This window comes from Aptenodytes forsteri, unplaced genomic scaffold, assembly GCF_000699145.1.
Source record: "Aptenodytes forsteri isolate BGI_AS27 unplaced genomic scaffold, ASM69914v1 Scaffold54, whole genome shotgun sequence".
NCBI classification, from domain to species: domain Eukaryota; kingdom Metazoa; phylum Chordata; class Aves; order Sphenisciformes; family Spheniscidae; genus Aptenodytes; species Aptenodytes forsteri.
Window position 1 is genome coordinate 2,824,944 of NW_008796044.1, and position 12,785 is coordinate 2,837,728.

A 12,785-nucleotide genomic window follows, 5' to 3' on the forward strand; every position below is an offset into this window, starting at 1 on the left:
TGCAACACAGAACACCGAGTTCTCTGTAAATTCCTGCTATCTGACCCAGCCACAACCACTCATTTTTCCTTCTAACTCACAATATATACTGACAGAGTTATAAGGAGGACGGCAAACGTTGTCATCAAAATATTTTTTGCTTGAACTGAAATCACAATATTTCAAAATATTTCTCATGAATCAACACAGGAAATGAAGCTTATCATTCTACTTAACAGAAGATAATCAAGCTCAATGCCCTTATGCAGAAGAGCTCTATCCCCGGTGCACGGGAATGGGTGCAATTACAGAGTAAACTTGGGGAAAAAGAACTATGACATATTTAGATGTAAGATAGCCATGTCATTATAATTTGCTGAAATACATTAAAACCAATAGACTACTATAACATATGCACTGCAGGTGATATTTTTTAATCTGGTTTCATCTGAGTTAACCTCATCAAACATTTATAGAAATAAACTTGGAGCACTCATACACTTCCTTAATGCCCCACGCATGATGTAGCAGTGGCCTCCTGACAAGGGATAAGGTATAAGTGAAGCCATACCTTCTTAAACTGCTCCAACCGAATTGACAAAAAAATGTGTATTTATTCCCTAAATCTGGCATCCAGTGCTTCCCTGCATCTTCCTGCAATTCTCTGTATATGCTTTGGAAAGACAAAATTCTCCAACAATCCACTGGAAAGGAATCCTAGAACAGCTTGTTTTATTATGCCAGACATGCTAGGCATATATAGTGGTGAGGGCAACATAAGAGAGGATAGAGTAACTTCAGACTGGCCTCATGTTCATGACCAGGATAGCGTTACATTGAAAACACGCACTTCAGGAGTTGAACTCCTTTTTTTCCCCTGTCAGGATCAAACATTTGGTACGCTGTTCTGACCTGCACACCTTCCTGACTACCACTCCAATTCACAAGCTAAACTTCATCAATTACTCTTGGCTATAGATAGGAGGACTTGGCCTTCGTTATGGATATATTCTGTTCCTGCTTTCTTTCACCAGAAATACATTCTGGATTAACCTCTTTTAGAAGTTTTCCAGAAGTGATAATTTTTAACAAAATTTTGATAACTGACTGATTCCAGGCTCTCTGTCTCATCAGGGACTCTGAATGCCCCTGACTCTGAGACAAGGTTAATAAAGTTTATTTATCTAAATAAATACTTGGTTCTGTCTTGTCAAACTGTTTGTGTGCTAGGGACAACATAACCATGTATCCAACTAATTCTTAAGATATCAAAATGATCAATTGTTTCTCTCTTAACACATACTTAAGACATTCACATACTATCATTATGTGATCTGTATTCTATACTTGCAGAAGATGAAAAGTGAAGTTATTTTAGAGACTTTTTCTGATGAAGTTTGACTTCATTAGTCTCCTACTGTGCTTAATACTCCCAAAACAACAACTTACTGGTTTCTGTAATTAAAAAAAATAAAATAAATCAAAAAAATCAGTTTTATCATTCCTAACAGACACAACGTAACCTCAGGCCAGGTAGCAGATCCTGTGCTAGTGCTATAAATATTTGTGTACAGGTGTCATTTTTGCCTTATTTTGCACAGTCCAGTCCTACTGAATGCAGCATGCTATTGCAGCACCTGGTAGTATAATGTTACAACAGGTATCACAGCTACAGAAGACTGATTTTGCACACCACAGGATTCTCAGGAGCTGAAAGAATAAATTTCTTTTCCCCCGTTCCCCTCTTTTCTTTTTAATATTAAGGCACATATTTCTTAAAAGGCTTAGATGTAACCCTGATTTTTTGCAGTTTGTAATTTTTATCTTTGGGTCCTTTAAATTATCATCTCAGTTTGAGTAATTTATTTCCTTGGCATATAATCACGTTTTTATTAAAACATTACTGTAAATATTATACTGTATTGTTAACTGCATATTAAATTGCTTCTTTGTGTTACAAAGTTCTTAAAGCCTAAAAAATTTCTTAAACTCTTATCTAGCTAACAGATTGAATCGTGATTGTGTAACAGATTGAAGTCTCCATAATGGGAGATCATATCAAAATTCCTCTGGAAGTCTGCTACTTCTTAAAGGAACTATTTAAGATGCAGGGGAATACAATTGTGGGGGAGCGGGAGAGAAAGAAGAAAAGTGAACTCATGGATTCAACAAAAGAAAGGAACACAGCGCATAAGATAACCAGACTTGTTGACAAGGGAGCTCAAAAGCACAGTGAAGAAAAAGCTGTGACTAATTTATTTATTTTAACCAGAGAATGATAAAGCGTACCTGTCTGCTTGACTTAGGGATCAATGTGAAAAACACAAGCCTACCCGTCTGAGAAATTCTGTCTTACATCAGACACAGCAAACCTGTCTTGCTGTGCCCCTACAAATATCTAACAGCATTCACAGACCTGTTGAAGGGAAGGAGACAAAAAGAAGACACAGAAACTTCTTATATATTTTTATCTTACTATTTCTTTTCTCTGTTTTATTTACTAACATCCAGGTAACTAGTTAGTACAGAGTTAGCGTTGGTAGAAATTCAGATGCTAACCTGTAAATGGGCTTTTTCATGCTTTGCATTAAAGGTGCCACTTAAAGAATGCTCTAGGCACTCATATTCCCTACATAGTGTATATATAATGTACAGTGAAGTGCCACAGTCAGGCACAGAAAGATGAATTTCAACAAGAAAAACAGTTGATACATTTCAACATACAGGTCACCAACATGTCCAAGCTATTGTAACTAAAAAGCAGAGCAAGTAAGACAGCTGAATGCCTGCAGTTCATCAATTAAAATCTAGGCATTCAGCTTGAGGAATCAGGGCCAAAGATTATATAAAGGTTTTAGCAACTAGCTTGTTTAAAAAAGGAAAAGAAAAGCAAACTCATGAGAGGAGTAAAAGGAACATTACACTCAATGCTGAGGGTTTCTTCTGGATATTCTCTGTGGCAGCACTGTCTATGGAACCAACACTGCCCAAACTGCACAGAACCATAGCACCAAACAAATTGGAAAGAGCTTTCTAACACTGAAACACCGAAAACCAAACAGAACTTCATTATGCCTGTAACAGACTCAATCCTTTCTTTTTCTTGTTTTTCCACATAGAGCATTGTACTCTCTGTCTTTGTCTAAACTCCACCAGTGTGATACTGTGATGTTGCTCTAATTTAACCCCATTATTCTTCTGTCTTTCCCGAAGTGAAATGCCACTTCTCTTCTTCCCTTTGAGGTTCATCTCAAACAACTGTCTTTGTTCTTAAGGAGACCGATCCATATGTTTGCTCCTGCATATTGTGTTCAGTTAACGGGAAGATTTTCTAACACTATATTCTATATATTCTAATATTCTATTATTTGTTCCAGTCAGCTTTGTGTTCTTTTCAAAAACTGTTGTAACCATTACCTTTGATAAAACGTCCCACGTCCAACATGTTCTACTTCTGAAGAGCCATCCCTCCCACGAATTCAAGCTTATTTGTGCCCCTTCAGCATATGCATATCTCCTTTCCTCAATTTCTTCCTTTCTCATTGTATTGTATGTGTTTAAAAAACCAAAACCAGAACGTACAGTGAAGGCATTGATCAGGCAGCCTGCAGCAAAGCACTACACATGAACTGATGCATCAAAACTATAATTTACATTATTTGTCAACAATTACAATACTAAATATTTGTTTTGCTGATTACCAATAAATCAACAAATAGCTGTTATCAGAAAGAAGCAAGTTAATCTCATTTAATTTTGCTGTTTTTTAGCTACTAATCAATGAACAAGAATAAAATTATTTACACTAACTACTCGGGTGTCTTTTTCAATAAAAATCAGGAATATGTATAAAATAATAAAAAAGTAACTAAATAAGTGAGAGTTTTGTATGAGTGTACACACACAGTGTGAAAATATTATAAAATGCACTGAAATTACTAGCTTCTCTTCTAATGTGAAAGAGCTTAATGACTTTCTTGATTTAAATGTAGATTCCTGTGGCTCAAACAAGTTGCTCTGGCAGCCAGACATTAACATGATATTGTCAAGTCTCAGATAAACCCTGTTTCCATGACATGCCACCTTACGCCAGAAGCAACAGCGGCACAGAATGGTGTGGCACAGAATGGTAGCCTTACACTCACCGTGAGAGAACATGACTAATCCTGGAAAATGTCCAGTGTTATCAGGTACCCCATATGGATGCTGTATGTTTGCTGCTGCTTTGCTCACAAAGCAATGCTGAGGAGCCCTAGTGGTTTAAGTAATATTCCCGATTTTCTTTTTAAATAGATCTCATGGCTCTGTAAACAAAATATAACACAGGACACAGGAGCTCACACAATTGATTCCAACCCCTTTGCATATAGTATGCATAACAGTTGTTTTGCTTTAGATTACGCTGAATGTGAGTCCAACAATTTATGTCCAATTTTATCTTGGTGAATACTAGTCAACTTATGCAGCACTGAGAAACGTCTCATGGGTATTGTTACTTCAGTTTTCTCTTATGTCCTTTCCCCATCAGATATCATCTGAGTTCTCCCAGACATGCTGGCCCGCTGTAGTCTAACCACTACAGCACTTATCTTGAGCAAGTTTTCAATTTTTCATAGTAACCTGCAACTATGACAGGATTTACTAAAACAGTTTTGCCCTCCATATTCTATTCCCTTGACAAAAAGAATACATGCTTCTTCTCAAAAGGCTTATCATCATTATTCAAACATCGCCTTTTACCAAATTCCCTTGTTTCAGGCAGGCTTACGGAACTTCTGTGATCAAATTTTATTTTCCCAAGAAATAAGAGTTAGGGCTGGAAGGTGAAGAATTCTTACTGCAGTCTGAAAACATACATCATACAACAATTAAAAACCCTCACAACCTCACTGCATGGGACTGCAGTAGCCATACAGTAACCATAGCTACTCATTTCAATGAAAATGAAAATGAAAAGAAATAGCAATGAATAACAATGAAACCATAAAATACATTATGAAGAGCCACACCAAATCCTGAAAGCTAAGAAAACCTTCTTAATGTAAGGGTGAAGAGCATGTGCAAACCAGCCAGCTTTTTGGTTTGATTTCCCATGGACATATTTATCTCTTCAGTAACATATTCCAAAAGTATACGTAGGCATCCATTTCAACACTTTTGGACAGGACACGAACAGGAGAATTTACCAGCTGTGTACTGTTGTCTGATAAATAACAAGAAATGAGCAATTTTTGTCAGAATCCTGGTACATTCAGGTATGTAAAGTAACATCTCTACTAGAGAACTTAATGTGAAGAGAATGAAGAAAACGGTTTGTTACAGCCTTGTGAAACCTAGCACAGCACCAGACTCTCCATTGCAAATTTACACTAAACATTCTGAGACTACAATTTTGATCCAGTGCTGGCAGTCTGCCAGTTTGTAAAGCAATTGTTACTGCTGACCTTTCCTTGCACTTTGTAGATTTACTAAATATATGCCATGCAGAAAAAGATCAGCCAATTCTCTCAAATACAAGGTGGGAGGTACAGGAGGATTTTGATCTTGTTAATTACTTACTTGCAGGGTAATTTCTAGTATTTTAATTCTTATTTCTGTATGGAACTGACATCATGTTATGAGGCAATGAACCTTTTGTTAGAAATAGCAATAGGGCTCCATAACAGGCCTGCCTTTGAAGTCTGTGAGTCTAGGAAAAAGCAATTGATTATCATCTGGCATCCTCATACAATTTAATGTTTAATTAATGCAGAAGTTGAAGTACTGCTGTCTCATGTGCAACAGAGAACTTTGTGATCAGGTAAGATTTTTTGATGATATTTTATAAGATCAATTCCGGGAAATACTAGAAATTTGGGATACAGGTGCCGTTTTTTTCAGAATGGTGGGTCTCTACTCCTTTGCTATTCATGCCGCTGGAATAACCCGCAGCGATACAGTGGACCGAGCAATGATCTGGGTTCTGAATAGATGGGAAGTTCCAAAAATGATGGTAAAAGGCTCAGTAGCATAAGTGCCTATACTTAGGTCAAGATTATTATGATTTCAGGAAAAAATTACAGGGCTCACACAAATTAATTATCTACTTTCTATACCACAGAGATATACAGGGAGATAATAATACAGACTCATAGAACAATTAAGGTTAAAAGGGACCTCTAAAGGTCATCCAGTGCAACACACCAGCCTCAAGCGACAATCTCAAAGTTAGACACGGTTAACTTCTCAATCATGATCATTCTTGATAGGAATACTCACATTTTGTAACTTCAGATACCTATTTTTGGTGCCTCAGATAGGAGCAGAAAGAGGAAGAGATGAGCTTAGAGCCCTCACCTTTGCTACTGACTACATAAGGGGTCTAAATTTTGTTGGCACAAGCATATCAGATCCTCTCACACATGCACTTAAACAATAAGCAGTCTTCTACTCTTTCTGTGCACACTATGTTTCTCTGTTTAGACAAATTATGCAATGTGCTTTTGCATGAATAATGGAGATTATTTCTAGAACTTGAAAATTTGTAATTTACTGAAACCTGTATGAAACAGATGACAGCAAGACACAATGTTCAAGCGACTCCAGCGTCGGAGCTTCAGGCATTAGAATAAATGTTTCTCTTTGTCAGATCTGGCACATTCATAACTTATTTGTATATCGGGAAGGCTGTTTCAAAGCTCCCCCATTCAATGATGAAATCACATTTTCCCGGTAACCCCAAGCATGTCATTTATCTCCGTCAGAAGAAAGCCTTCAATGAACAATACAGCAAGTGTCACCACTTTTCATTACCAAGAAATCTGCTAGTAATCCTGACTCTCCCAATCTATGCGTGATATGGATGGGAAGGGGGGGAGAGGGAAAGAAATGTGAACATATATGAATATGAGCATATATTAAAGAAATAGTTGTCATTTTCATATAATAAAATAACTTTGAAAACTGTGATTTAAAAAAAAGGACCTACCTTCTCCATTTCTTCTTATGTTTTTAGCAACTCTTGTACGTTTAATATTCTGTATTCAATTTTTTATTGGTATCTAAATGCAAATCTTGCATTTTTTCAAGATGAGTTATGAGTAGCAAGTTACATTTACAAGAAATACTGACATTTCCTTGAGGTCAGATTTTTTTTTTTCTTTAGAAAGAAATGATGAAACAATAATAAAGTAATTTGTCACATCACTTGACTGAAATATGTGCCACTTACACCAACACGCATCAGCAGGTGCACTGCTGCATGAAGTACTCCCTCCTGCTATTACTTGCAAGGTAAAATTTATGATATATCAAGATGAAAATTAAAAGTGGGATTGAACAACCTTACCAAGCTATGGAACTCCAGGGTTGCAGATGTCTAAGTACAGACAAATTTAGAAGAAAGATGATTAAAGTTGCATTTATACAAAACATATTAATCTGTCAAAAGCCAACTGATGCAACCTCATAGGAATATTTTAAATAGCAACATCCTAGAAAAAAAAAAAAATTCAAAACACTGCCTCGGATATGTGAAAACTCGAAGTATGGTACACAAAGTCACCAACATAACCGAGTGTATGAATATCTCAGTGCTACATAGGAAATGCCAGCTGGGAGCAAATCAGCAATTTGAAGAAGTATAAACTAATGCCTGAGCTGAATTTAAGAAAAAGATTTTCGATTAAAACTCAAAACTCAAATATAATTAATATCATATTACACATACACACAAAATTTCCTTTATTGAAACTTCAGTAGCATTTATTTCAGATGTATAAGAAAAGTGAAGGTCATGCTGCATGTAAAGTAATACTTTAATCCAAGGACTAAGGTACAGAAGTTATATCTACACAAATAAGAGAAAGTTCAAAATCACCACTACATCTTCTTCTGTATGTACCTGCTATGACACAAAAACCTGAATGGCTAATGCCTTCTTCCACTGTAAGAACAACTAGGATCTCTCAAAAAAAAAAAACAAACCCAAACAATCAAGCTGTTAGAGGTTACCATGATGCTGACTGGGCCTAAGCTTCTTGTGGAAAAAAGAAAAAAACAACGAAAAAAACCCAGACAGAAAAATAAAATAACCCACCCCAAAATGTAAATCCACAGAATAAATCATTCTTACCATCTGGAAATGCAGGTCTTAAATTCAGAGTCTTGTTTTTGAGCAAGCAATTATGACATCCTCTGATTTTACTATATAAACAGGAATAGGATATTTGTATTTCAAATAGGTACCTTTTAGCTCTTAACCATTGATTAAACAGTTTCCATGCCTTACAAAGATACACTTAAAATTCTTTCAAAGATGTATGTAGCTGTCCAAGCTTAACTGACTTAAGAAATAAAATTAAAAAAAAAAATAAATTCTGCCAAGGAAAACCATATCCTGACCCAGCTGCAGAAACAAGACACCTTGGGATAACTTAAGATCTGGCAGATAGTTAAGACTCATGGGAACCAAATATCATATGCTTTAGAGGCTTCTGGACCACCAGAAAAACAGTGCAGATAAAACTGTGTTAGGCAGCATTATACAGGAAGGGCAGATGCTGTCCTTAAATGCATCCATGAAAATCCTACTGATTTACGTGCTTTGCTTTTACACTGAACTAAAAGAACCACGTATATTATATTCCCAGCTAAAAAAACCCCTAAGTACTGTTTCAATCAATGTATAAACTGCTTGCTTTCAACACAGTTCTGTTAGCTTTTGATTAATTTTCACCTCTAGTGTACTAATTCTTGAGTCCCTTAACTGGCTGATTAGAATCCAATACAAAGTGTATGCTGGACTCCTTTTCAACAAATTCTTTGGGTTATTGAAAAAGAAATTATGTTGAAACAGCTGCTAGAGTATGTTTAGTACTTAAGTTTACTCATTTACATCTTGTGCATGTTTAGCATAGATTAATTATACACTATGCCTCTTAGCATGGTCACTCCGGAAAGCACAACTTGTGTTGCAGTCCAGGTGTACAGTCCTTTGTCTTCACTTGCATGTGTATTTTGGAACAATAAACACCCGCTCACGCTACCACTCATGAACTTTTGCATAGCGTGAACCATACTTAGCAACAACAATGACAAAACACTGTGAAAGCAGTGGATTCTGTGAGGTATACATAAACACTTCATAAACTACATGCACATCTTTATTATTTAAAAATGTAAATTCACTAGAAACATAACTTAGTTTTCCTTTAATGGAAGTTTATTTTTCATGTCACAATCTTTTGGATACTAAGTTGATGTAGGTTTTCAACTAACAAAAAAGCGCCCACATATGATAGGCATTCTAGTAAAGACAGGGTGGTGTGAGCTTACCACAGATTTTATTCTCCTCCAACCAAGTACCTGTTGAACAGCGCAATTTACTTGAAAATTACATTTTTATAATATTCATCAAAGAACACATCAGGAACATTAAGAAATCTTGAAAGACTATCTTTCTCAACTACTCTGCCCTCTTTAGGAAGCATACTCAGCTTGTCATTGCTTCTCTACGTTCTCAGTAGCCAAACTCTCCATCAGTATCTGTTACTACATAGAAGATGTTTATATACATGTAAACTGTGTCTAGATATCCTATTGCTACAGTATAGCACTCTTCAGTGTATTTTTCCACCAGTTTCTGGACATGTAACCTTTTTCCATAATAGAAAAAAAACCTTTGGTTTTGTATCTCTAAGTTATAAAGAAACAACAGTTTAAAACCAATATAATTTTGCTACCTCTTTAACCACACCTTCTGATGTAACATACTTAACAATTGATTTACCTTTTAGCTGATAGGTTCAACCATTACTTCAACAAATTAATGATTAAGAATTAACCATGCAGTGAACCACAGCCATGCGTTTGCTGACTAGTAAGCGCTCGCTTGTGAGATGCACTGCCTGGACAGGAGCAGACAGCTGCGCTTTGCAAAGGAACCACCAGCTATAAGATGACACAGGGGAATCTAAAAATGCAATAGATGAAATAGGTGCATCTATTTCAAACACAAAGAAATAGAAAAAAATTAACCCTGACTTTTGACAAGTGGAGCTTACCAAGATGTGGATTATGAAATCAAATTGTTTTTATTTTTAGCCAATATCCCTCAAAACGGAATGTAACAATTACCTTATCACGTCACAGGCAGCAATAGTTGCTACATACAAGATACAGAGGAAAAAGAGACATACTGTTACTTTGGAGTAAAGAGAAAAAACTGACAGATTAAGTTCAAAAGTTAACACCATTCTGGGAATTCAGAAAGTTAAATTCTGTATGTTTTTCTATCAGAAATAACAGAAGAATGGAACTCATTGCATATGTATCTATAAAACAAAATTGAAGTTATATTATGCGTTCCCCTCCAACTAAAATAAGCAGTCATCTGTCACTCTTTTATTAAGTGATACCACTTCAAGAGTATTACCTGCATTTTCTACTCTAAGCAGGAAAGTTGTTCTAAGCACAGGTTCACACAGTACCTCTGAATACCAATCAGACTAGTGTTTAAAAAAAAAAAAAAACAACAAAACCCACAACTCCTCATGTTATGCAGACTGTACAATCTGACTTTCCTGTGAATGTAAAGAAGGCTCGGAAAGAGCTGCACCACAGTGCAACAGATGATAGATGGATATTAAGATAAGGACAGAAAGCCATTCAAGTCCTGTGCATTACAGTAAGCGAGACAAAAAGATCTTCTATACATGACACCAGAAAATGAATGGATTGAGATGTTACTCTGAAAAGATTCATTTTTATTAAATACAAATTATTATAATTAAACTTCACATTTCAATAAGCTTTGTCTCCTCTCATTATATGACCTGTACTCTTTCAACTGCACAAAACATTCATTGGCTATGCTCCTTTAGCTTAATAATGGCTGTAAACTTAAGTAGCCTAAGAACAGAAAGGTTTAAAGAAATCATTTTGTCTACTACACAATAAGAAACTGCGTATCACTGGTTAGAGGCCCCTTGACTGTGCCTGGAATCTTCTCGGACAAGTACCTCTAACCATTGTCCTGCAGCCAGCTATGAAATACTGCTCTGCAGTCATCTCCCACCTTCTACATATACTAGCTGAAGGGCTGGCCCTGCTCAAGTCGACAGGAACTGTGCCACAGAGTTCAGGGACACAGAGAAGTATGCATTATTCCACTGTTTTTCCAAGTTTGGGTATAAATATAAATCAAGAATATAATTCTGTATATTGTATAACACAAAACCACAGCTATGCATGTCACCTTCTTGACACCCTACAAGCACACACACACTCTCCTGTAATTTGCACATACAGAATTTTTTTCATCTATAAATTAAAGAAATTCAATTGGGAGGTCTAACTAAGCAAATGAGAAACTACAATGAAACTATACAAAGTTAAAGTTGGGTAGGAAAAGTTATCCAGCCTCAACTTCTCTCATATTTTGCTGTTACAAGTTTAAAAGACGCATATGTGGTTACCTGAAGTGTTCAAAGTTTTCTGATTTTATGTAGTAGGAAACTTGCAGAAAATATGTTTGTTTGGGGGTTTTGTTCTGTTGGTTTTTTTTAAAGGCAACCTCAATAACTAATTAAAATCTAATCCAAGAACAGCTTTTGGGAAACACCTCTATGTAAACAGTTGAAGAAACCTAAGTGGCTATTTTAATAAATTCTAGGATTTCCAGATTAATTTTAGAAATTGCATATCTTGAAAGAGATCAGGTAAATATAATTCTTTTTAATTTTCTGAAATGAATCATATTCTAGGTTTGCCTGAGTTGAGCTCCAAAGGATCAAACAGTGAAATTAAAAAGACTTCCTCCTCTCTATATATGAAATGGCTTTCTACACACCCCAAACAAAATAAACCAAAACCAAATACTAAAAAGAAATCTAGGGGTTTATGAAAATACTGGTACTACTCTATCTTCCTTTTCAAAAATATATTGATGTAGCTGAAAAGACAAAAATATCTGTGACTGATAAAAGTGTATCATTGCAAATATCACTTGACAGTAACACCAGAAAGGGTGGCTTGTAGGAACAAACAGTTTTTGAACACATATCTATAGTTCTGATGATACAGGCTAAACTACACGTGCTGCACTATTCTTCTTCCTTTGGAAGTCAGGCTTAAACATATTTCTAGCCTGCTTATGTTAATGCCAAGAGACTTAAACTTGGGCAGTATAAATTTATGGCAGATATGGGAAAAATAAAAGGAGAATAGGTCACTATGTCAAGAGAAGCAGCACAGTGGTCTGCCCTGTATTACTCTCTTGGGGGATCCCTGATATATTGGGTAGAGCACTTCTGAAAGCAACAGCGCCTTAATGATGACAGTTTCATAGAAACCCTTATAACTCCAGAAAACAGCTAACCGCAAAGGACTTACGTGTAGGGGAAAAAAACATAACATATCTTTTAAGCGTACAGAATATGTATAAACAATAACTTTCCATAGAATTCTGTGCTTACATGCCTCCTCAACAAGGAGGCTTAGTAACTCCTCATGTCAAGAGGGCTTAGAATAAACAACCCCTATCCTTATTTAGTTTATTTTTGGCAGTTTTAGTGGAAACACATTAAAAACGTTATCAAAAACTCAGCACTGTTTTCCAGAGGTTGAACACATTCTACGTTGTGCTGGTTTTGGCTGGGATAGAGTTAGTTTTCTTCATAGCAGCTAGTGTGGGGCTATGGTTTGGATTTGTGCTGGAAACAGTTTTGATAATACAGGGATGTTTCAGTTGTTGCTGAGCAGTGCTGACACACAGTCAAGGCCTTTTCTGCTTCTCACCCCACCCCACCAGCGAGCAGGCTGGGGGG

General features: G+C 36.2%; 1 protein-coding gene across 3 annotated transcripts in view; it reads right to left on the bottom strand.

Annotated features, from left to right (window-relative positions):
- TENM2 (teneurin transmembrane protein 2) overlaps positions 1 to 12,785 on the bottom strand; it is a 600,599-nt gene that overhangs the window by 330,491 nt on the left and 257,323 nt on the right. The window lies entirely within an intron of this gene.